The sequence below is a fragment of the Electrona antarctica genome (genome assembly GCF_951216825.1).
Source record: "Electrona antarctica genome assembly, chromosome: 21".
Lineage (NCBI taxonomy): Eukaryota > Metazoa > Chordata > Actinopteri > Myctophiformes > Myctophidae > Electrona > Electrona antarctica.
In genome coordinates, this window is record NC_136802.1 from 23,873,513 (window position 1) to 23,883,957 (window position 10,445).

Here is a 10,445-nt window from a genome sequence, read left to right on the forward strand (position 1 = left end):
TTCGGAAATATTATTTTTTGATATTTGGGCGCATGCCATTTTTAGTAATTTCGGAACCTGTTAAATAATACTGGATCCACATACTGAAGTTATAACATTATACAACTTTGAAAAACACATTAAAATAAAACACAACCCATTAACTGCATAAATCAATAAAACAATGAAAATAATAAAAGGTTTACATGCGTCGATATCGTGGACATTTTTTGTAATTATCCCAACGCACCCTTAAGTATTAAATTCAGTTACAGCTAATCAAACTTATGTAATACTTGTAGTAATAATGTGATACAGTGCATCTCCACTTTGTAGGAGAGATGCTGTTTCATGTCAGTTAGGGGTCACCTAACTGACATGAACTTTTGGTCACCTCTGTCCGTTTAATTTTTATGGCTGTTTGCCCGGACAAAGCTTCAGACTTATCTAAACAACCCCCTTGTTTAAGAAGACAGTTTATTTCCACACAAGACTGGTTCCTTATCTTAAGAAACATTCTTCCTGCACTCCCCCCACCTGAAACGACTCTTTTGGTTGCAGAATGGGGCCCAGTTGGTAAACACATGTTCAAACAATGCAGTTTATTACCCCTGGTTGTGTTAGGAACCTCAAATTGTGATTTTAACAAAATAATCGATTTTGCATCTCAACAACTTGGTGTCATTTGACTTTTTGGATTTTTTACTTTGACTTTTACCAAAAGCAACCCAATTGAAAATTGCAATCCTTGCAATATTTAACCACATTATGTGTCTTTCCCACATGCAGTCTTTGTTAGTTTGTGCGTGCGCGCACAAAACCCACTTGCACTTTGAGAGACAGTGTCCCCCCCTCCCAATCGAAGGAAACTTAATCATTTTACCAGCATTCTTTTTTACCTTTGTCCATAAGGACTTAATTGACACAACTTAAATCCATTTACCTGCTATTTGTGGTATAGTACAGATATAATGAACCCACATACATCATCACATTTATTATGCACAGATCAGACACACATCTCGTGTGTGAGTGTGTGTGTGCGTGCGCGTGCGTGTGTGTGTGTGTGTGCTGTTTGTGACATCTTGTTGTCTTTCTGAAGCCCCAATTGTTCCCTGCTGTAGGAAAAACAAATGGGTAGAGAAGCATTTCACATGCTACTCTTTCTGACCCAGTTCTGATCTCGCTGGCATGAAAGCGTTCACCCACCCCCATCTTTTTCCTTTTCTAGGATCTAAAAGGACAGGAGCCATTGTGGCCTTCTTCTCAGCCGCTTTACAAACTCGACACAACAAATGTGTCGACACTGCGGTTTTCTGTACCAGACTGGACTTTGCCATTCCCGGTTTGCCACCCTTCACGAAAGTCACCCCAGGGTGCTTCTCTGGCTCGCCTGGACCCCTCACGGGACCCCTCACGAAAGTCACCCCAGGGTGCTTCTCTGGCTCGCCTGGACCCCTCACGGGACCCCTCACGAAAGTCACCCCAGGGTTCCTGGTGTGTGCGTCATGCCCTTCCCCCGCCGCCCGTTGATCGCGTAGACTGGCACCAGTAATGCCACAAATCACGCTCGGCGTTTCTGTGGTGAGAAGGATCGACGACCCGTCGGCCTTGCCCACAACGTTTGCGGGCATGGCTCTGATGATGAACGGTGAGGCGTAGGCAGCCTCCAGCTCCTCCGGAAGGCCGCTCACCTGTTCCGCTCCCGTTGACAGCTCTGCCTCTGCTGTCGGTTCTGCTTGTCCAACGTCGATGTTCGGCGATTCCTCCTCTGTCGAAGGCTGCGGAACTGTCGCGTGGTGGTAGGCTCCCTCAGCTCTGCCCCTAGCCGCTCTTGGCCTGCAAGGGTACTGACTGAGGGCTCGTTGGTTTCCCACTTCGATGTTCGGCCATTCCTCCTCTGTCGAAGGCTGCGGAACGTCGGTTCCCTCAGCTCTGCCCGTAGCCGCTCTTGGCCTGCTAGGACTCTGACTGAGGGTTGGTGTAGAGGGCCCTGGGCCCCCTGCATGGTTACTGCAGGAAGCACCAGGCTGTGCCTCCGTTGTGACAGGCTCTATCTGCTCCCAGCCCGGATGACTGGTAGCCCTGTCTCTTCGCCCCTCTGGGGCTGTCCCGGTCCCCGCTGGCACCGTCTCCGCTCCGCCCGTCTCTGCGCTGGCGAAAGGGTCCGTGATGTCACATCTCGTGACGTCTGGTGCTGCTTCTGCGGGCTGGAGTATGCCCCCCTCCTTGGCTCCTATGTTCCTGCTTTCTGCAGGAAACTCACAGAGGCCTATCTGGTGGCACCCTGCTGTGACGACACCTCTGGCTACCCTGCCATTCTCCTGACAGATAGCAGCCCTGATTAAACGGTATCTTTCACTGTTGTACTGTTTAACATATAAATTCAGTAATTCATTTTCTATGTGTGCTAGTCTATCTTCGTTTTGTTCCTGAAGGATCATCTCGTAATCTACCGACGCGTCTATCACATCGTCCATCGCCCTGTCCAGCTCAGCAAAACTTTCAGTTATCTCACTGGATGAACCCCTGTCCATACAAAGATCCACCCTATAGGTTGTGCTATCAAACATAGCTTGAGCCTGTGAGCTCTGTATCTGTAGCTCATTTAAAGAAGCCATTTTTCCACCCCCTCTGTCCCTCCCCTTAACAACAGTACAGGAACTAATTGGACTGGGTTAGTGGTTTAGTCGACTTCACAAATCATTCATTCACTCAAGTAAATGGTTAGTTTTTTGCCCAGCTTTAATTAGCGGACTCTGACCTTATTTGTACTCAGAGAAGCCCATACTTCCCTACCAAATAAACCTTTTTATACTATAACCTTTTTATATTATATAGATTATATATAATATAAGTATATAGATTTATATTGGCCGTGGGCGGTCAAACTCTATCTATAGCCTTCCGTAAACCTGGATTACAGGTTTTGCTAGATGCGTCACGCAACAGTTATTATAGACACGCCCTTCCTTTTTGCGCACTTCAAAGCACGCTTTCAGCGTTAAACATTATTGACTGGTAAGATTATTACATCGCCTTTAATGCTGAGTTTAAAACCCTATTTTGTTCTAAACATTTATCACCGCTATTAATTACTACTTTGGTAGATTTTACCGCCGCAGTAATTACCAGTCCCCCTGTCACTCCAGTGACACATTGGGACATTTGCATGACAGTGGAAAGAGGAATTTCCCCCCCCCCTCACATGCACTAACTGCTGTTCTTCTTGGTGCGGTCTAAGCACCCAGAAGGAAAACACTTTTATTGTGGTTACTATAAAAAGCACCTCTCTTGGTTTAAACGACCGGTGTCTTATCCGGTCTCAATTAAACTTTATGTTTGGTTACAAATAGTCTTTAATAATCAGTTTCCTAAACTGACCGTCGATTAGAACTCTGCCTTATCGAACAATGACTCCCAAACTATTGTTAAACCCGCAGTCACTTGTGGCTTACGGTTTTAACAGCTGTTTTTCACATGGACCCATACCCACATGAAAACAGTTTAACGGTGCCGCTCAGTTAGTAGCACAAATCAAAACGGCATGCCGTCACGGCAGCATTTATAGTTTGATTTAATCCTGTGGATACTAACGCTGCGGCATCGCATTCACATCAACGTGCGCTGCCATCAACGCACGGCTTAAATTTCAGTTAAATAACGTCACACCAGACAACCACAATCAAACGGGGTGCCGTCTTTCGGCCACAATTCTGTCTGATTTAATCTTGTGGTTATTAGTGTGGCACGATTCAACTCTGTGTGCTGGTCCCAACACAAACCGTCTCAGTTGAACTATATTCTGAATTAAACAACTTTAAATTGCAGATCCTTTAGTGACTGCTATTTAAAGCCCTTTACAACGCGGTAGCAATTTAAACTGTAATATGTCAAACGGTTTCGGTTCAGACTATACTATATCTTAAATATGCCCGGGCGCGTGTTGAGCGGCACGCTGATCCCAGCGTACGGCACTTTCTTTCTGTTCAAACCAGGCACTTTAGTGGCTCTATGGTTTAAACAGTTCGCTCGGCGGCGAATTAACTTTCGCTCGGCGGCGAATTACTGTGCACTGATCCCAATGCACAGCACAACTGCCTTTAAATTGTGGTCACTTTAGTGACCACTAATTTAAAGTTCTTTAAACGCGGTAGCGATTGAAACCATAATATGTCCAAACGGTCTCAGTTTAGGCTATATTATGCTTCCAACCGCCCGGCCGTGATCTAAGCTGTGCGCTGACGGTACAGATCTTGTTTCAAGTCAAGTCACGTCAGTGACACGCTATGAATTAAACTGTGCGCACGGCTACGCAACGAATTAAACTATTCGCTCCGCGATTTAAACTCCGTACATTAGGCCCTTTAGTGGCCGTACGGTTTCAAACTGTGCACTCTAGTAGCACAGCGCTTTAAACTGGTATATGGTGAACTGTTTAAAGCTAGTCGCTGCACGCAGCGATTTGAAACTAGTAATATGTCTAGATTATAGGCTATATTACGCTTCAAACCCCCAGCAACGATTTAAAACTGTAATATGCCTAGATTATAGGCTATATTACGCTTTAAACCCCCCGCAACGATTTAAAACTGTTCGGTTATTTGGCGATGTTGTGCCCGGCTCCGACCAGCCCATGCAGTAGGCAGAGTTAAAGTGACTAACACGCACAGTACACGCACAGTGAACTAAATGCTCCAATGATAGCTTATATTTGATGAACTCAAACGTGCATTTTATAGGGTTTTTATTAATTCATATTAATTAAACACTTACAATCATACATTCACACGTTCTGTTCACACTTCCCCTAACTTCCCCCAACACAAGATGACAGTATCCCGGATTCTGGATTACAGTCCTATTGGTACAGTTCTATCTGCTCTGTTGGTAGGAATTCTAGCTATCATTTGAACACTCTAAGACTGTCCCAGATCATGGTACGCTTAGCTTGTCATAGATGACTTTCAGACTTAGTTATTAAGTGATTAAGTGGTACATTAATGGTACATTAATTAAGTGGTTTTAAATCTACCTTATCGTTAATCAGATGATAATTGATCAAATCAGATGATTGATCAATGATCGGGAGACAAGAACACAGATGACATTTGGTTACCATCTAAACATCATATTACATCAATTATTAATAATGTACAATTATATCGCATAATACATTATAGCATATAATTACCGCTGGTCTCTGCCTAGACATGTTCACGTTCGATGGTATTGGTGAATCTAACTCACTTTGTGCTCCACAGCATATAGTCACAGTGGGCCCTGACTGAAGTCCCACCTTCATGCTACACTTTCAGCCAATCATATGCCACTGACCCATGCATCCCTTCTGCCCTCTCTGTGAGAGGACAGTGTGGAGATCTGACTTTAGGTTAGATTAAACTGTCAGACTATTACAGGTATTTATCATTTAGGCTTTTTACCAACCCAATATATAATAGGTTATTAGAACACATTTAAACAATTGAAGAGGAATTAAAGATTGGTTCCTTCATTATTGTATGTTCTACATGAGTTGACTCTGCCCTGTGAAAGGAGTCAATAATGGCCTGTCTTCCAACAGGAGAGGGCCGTAAAACCCCCGATGTTTGTAGAATGGAATGTGGGGACCTGAGCTCTCCCACTCTAAAGGAGCTGCTTATATCTCCAACCAATCTGACCCAATATATAATTTCTCATTATGAGTACAAATCTCGCACACCCATAATTAACCAAACAGGCACGGTAGTACTGTTGCCTCACAGCTATAGAAGGTCCTGGGTTCGATTCCCGCTGGGGACGCTGTGGGCGCATAATCTCCTCCGCGCTCATCAGTGCCCATACCTGAGGCAGGGTTGGCGAAAGGGCCTTTCTGTGTGGAGTTTGCATGTTCTCCCCGTGTCCCCTAGGGTAGGTACCCTCACAAAACACATGCAGGAACACTTTATTTACTAGTTAATAAATCATTCATAAACTGTTAATTAATTAGTTATTAATGAATTGTTAAGCATTTGATAATAGTTAAGGATTAATAACTAACTAGGTCTACTTAATAGATTGTTCATAAAGCATTAGTTAAAGAGTTGTTAAATGTTAAATATTTGTTAACAGTTAGTTAAGGAGTTATATCCCAAACTATTAGTGAACTTATCAACTGTATGCTAATCATTTTAACTCCATTATGAATATTAAATAATGATTATGAACAAGCCATTAGTAAATAACTTATGGCTAGTTAAGTTAATAGTTATTATTCGTACGTTATTATACAGTTGCGACAATTCCTCATTTACTCTGTTAATAAATGAGGAATAGTTGCAACTTTATACTAACGTCCCAATAGCATATGTTAACTAACAAATGCTTAAAGATGGAGTACCACATTTTTCATGTGTCTATGAGGTGACAGTACTTCATTAGACACCCTGGAGTTGTTTTTATGTGCAATGGTATATTAACTTTGTATTTAGGGTTTCTTCCTGGAGGCTGAACCCTTGACAGACAAACGGGCCAATGAAATAAACAGAAATATAGTGACATCACATTATCAGCCCCTCGCCTAACCCCTCCCTTTTTATCATACAACTACAGCTGTGGGTGCGGCTTCAGTTCAGGCAAACCAGGCATAATTAATGAACTGGTGGGCGTGTCCACATAAAAGCATGATTTTAACAAATACTGTACACTTTTTGGAAAAAGTTCTTCCTCCTTATATTATAATAATACCTGATGATCATGTTTGAGGGTGGAAAAAAATCATGGCACTCCATCTTTAACTCATGTTGATAAATGAGGAGTAGTTGCAACTTTAGAATAACGTCCCAATAGCACATGTTAACTATTAACACATAACTCATGTTGATAAAAGAGGAATAGTTGGAAATAATATCACACATCGCTTTTCTGGATGCTATATTTTACAGAATAATTACCACAGATGAAACAGGGAACAATTTTTTTTAAATTCAATATATCAATAAAGAAGTGCAAAAGCCTTTTATTATGTAGGCTACATAATATGTAATTATGCAACAAGCATTTCTAAGAGCATTACAGTGTCAGAAATGGATAAAAAATATTGTCAGCATGACATCTCAGACCTCAGAAACTACATCTCCCAGAGTGCAGCAGCAAGATGGGCGAGGTAGATGTAGATGCTTACCTGATTAGGAGCACCTGACAAGGAATGGAGTTCTCTCAAACAAACCACCAGATGCAAACAGCAAAGATCTACTCCTGGGTTCTACCTCCAAATACTCCAATGGTCGGTGATATTGTATTATTTTATTTACATTTTGTATGCAATACTGTTTGATGTGGTTAAAATCTGGCTAATTGTGTTTAGTATAGGTTCAACTGCTTCAGTTTGAAGTGGGGAAGGAACACATTAAAAAGCAATGCAGTATTGCCTTCATTTTTTGCTGTCAGTTTGAAAAGTCAAAGTAAGTGGCAGATCTTAAGTTAAATGTTAAGAATTATTTAAGAGACTACTACTAAAAATGTGGACAATTTACCATGTTAAATGCCTAATTCAATTAGAGCTGGTCTACAAGCTCAAAGTTCAGCTGAATACTCATTCCATTTAAAGTGCTGAGATGTTTACTTAATTTTGAATCATTTTATTCAAGCTTAAATGGTGAATTAATTTAAAATGTTGACTTTAAAAGGCATTTAATTTAGGCATTCATTTTGTTTTTGTTTAAAATACACTTAATTGTTTAAAAGACATTTGATTATTTAAAAATATTTAATGTTTAAAAACGAGTGGTTCAAAATAACATATTACTTGGAATTGTTTTGAAAGGATTATTTTGTTTGGTAATGTTAATTCTCTGTTTTCAAAGGTTTTCAACCTGATAAAAGACCAGCCAATCACCAATGAAGCCTACACTGAACTGAAAAGTTGGAAAATAAAATTGGATTGAGTTGGAAATTGGAGTTGTGTCCTTTGGAGTGGAATTGGGGTTGAACTTTACACTTAGCTACACAGAACCGAACACAATGGACAGTAGTATGGCATATACACTCGTAGGCTACAACTGGATTAAAAAAAAAAAAAGATCTGTACACAAGATGTCTTTGCCAGAAATGTCAGATGTACAAGCTCACAGCAAGACACATTGCAATGTGCTGTGAGCTTTGAGGTCTGTCATTTCTGCCATTACTGGCAAATGCCTGCCCCAGAATAGGGGTTCAAGTTAATAATACCCAGAACTTTAGAGGGACTTTTAATGTCCATCACAGCAATGTCATGGATTGGTGTAACCCAGAATTGATAAAATGTGTACAAAAAAACCTGAAATGTTTCCAAAAGATGTTTGTTTGTTTTATATGGCGAGACATATTAATTATATTTAGAGAATATAGCTAAGATAAGCTCTCAGGATACAAAGGGTTAAATATCTACTGTATGATTAATCTAAACTAAAGACAATGTCAACACTAACAGTAAGTATTCAGAGATGAGTGATTTGTGTGAGTCCTGTGTGCTGAACAAAAGTTACAAAAAGTTGATAAAACTCAAGTTAAAACAGTCCAGCAACTGTATTATGCAGAAGCAAGTCATCGAGTTTTGTGGAGAAATATCAATGGTGATTTATGCTACAAATGATAGCATGTTAATTCTGAAGTGGTCATGTAAAAACAATGAACTTGGTTGATGTTTTATTGTATCTCTGCACAGCAGCTTCATGCTGAATGTATATTGGAGTAGTGTTAAACGTATGTGTTTTTGCACACTGAGATGCACTTTGGTGTAAAAGCATGTTTTACTGCGCATGTGTCTGTATGCTGTCTACCCTTGCACACACTACTATTTCTTGTGAAATTTATGTTTTTTGTATCAGGACTGATACAAAAAAAACATTTAGCTGTTTAAAAATAGCAGATCTATACAAGCTCAGAGCGGCACAGAGTGCCGTGAAACGAGGTTGTAGATCTGCTATTTTAGAAAAATCATGAAAATGTGGCGCACATCTTTGAATATATATTCTTTCAAAACAAACGTATTTAACTCATCTATGTACAGATCTATACTATTCCTCATTTATCAAAATGAGTTAAGTATTTGTTAATAGTTAACATATGCTATTGGGACGTTATTCTAAAGTTGCAACTATTCCTCATTTATTAACATGAGTAAATGAGGAATTGTCTAAGTACTTATTAGACATAGTTATTAATCCTTAACTATTATCAAATGCTTAACAAGTCATTAATAACTCATTAACTAACAGTTTATGAATGATCTATTAACTAGTTATAACAGATAGTTATTTTAAAGTGTTACCGGTCGGGGTAATGTGTTCCTTCCACGTGCTACGTGGTTGGCAGAGCCTCCTCTGCCAACCCGCGCCCAGGATTACATTAGATAATTGACACTGGGTGAAAAATGGGTTGCAAAAATCGCACCTGAAAATGTCAAATTGTGCCGAGTTTGCAGTCGCTCCCTCCCAAATCAGCGGATTCGACCGTTATCTCTGCATTGGAACGGTGAAATCATCCGTTATCAGCACGTTTGAATGGTGCCAAAATGTCCATACTGGCATCCTCACCACATAGCCTGGTCAAGGTTTCCCCCTGGTGGACGTGTAATTTCCAACTATTGTCGGTGCATGGAACTAGGAGCTACTAATATATACTACGCCTATCAGGACGTAACTCGGACGGCGCTGAGTCGGGTCTGGTGGCCTTCGCAACGCTCGGCACGGCGACTCGCTCGGCTAGCGCCTCGCTCGGCGGTGCCTCACGTAGCTCATGGCCACCAGACACGGCGCGCCTCCGTCAGGACATCAGTGATAATGACAATGCTACAATCGCAGATAATGACATGCTGAACAGTGAGGATGCCAGTATGGACATTTTGGCACCATTCAAACGTGCTGATAACGGATGATTTCGCCGATTCAATACATGATACCAGTCGAATGGGGTGCCCAAATTATGCTGACTGTAATGGGCCTAATGGTCGGATTAGCGGTCCAAACAGATCTCCATATATGCTATATATCGGCCTATCGGTTGGATCGGCGGTTCTGGTTCTCTTGCCGACGCTTGCGCTGACTTTGAAGTTGGTCGGTCGACTGCTTCAAGTTCTTGAGATACGTATTCATGGACCTATCAAGTGTTAATCATAGTCTGATTTATCGGTGGTGAGGTGACCACCGCAACTACAACATGACGTCACGGAGCCGCGGTGAAGAGAAAACCACCGCTCTCCCCAGCCCTTATCTCTGTTTTTACTCACCACCGCTCCACGTTATTAGAGCTCCGGTGGTCACCTCACCACCGGCGCGGTGGTCACCTCACCACCGAAAATCCAGACTATGAATAGGCCTTCAGACAGACGCATACGTGGACAGACGTATAGAGTACAGATCATGCTCATTTATCGTACGATAAATCTCAATTTATTTGATATATCTTATATTGTTTTTCCTAACCTGCGAAATGTATAAATGTAGAAG

At 41.4% G+C, this 10,445-nt stretch overlaps 1 long non-coding RNA gene across 2 annotated transcripts; it reads left to right on the forward strand.

Annotated features, from left to right (window-relative positions):
* Window positions 1-7,109: 7,109 nt before the first annotated feature.
* Window positions 7,110-8,089, forward strand: LOC306913918. Of its 2 annotated transcripts, XR_013788610.1 has the most exons (3): window positions 7,165-7,243; window positions 7,330-7,421; window positions 7,824-8,089. It is a non-coding gene; the product is annotated as an uncharacterized lncRNA (long non-coding RNA). The 2 variants fall into 2 exon arrangements; XR_013788609.1 differs by lacking the exon at window positions 7,330-7,421 and having other exon boundaries at window positions 7,110-7,243.
* The last annotated feature ends 2,356 nt before the right edge of the window (window positions 8,090-10,445 follow it).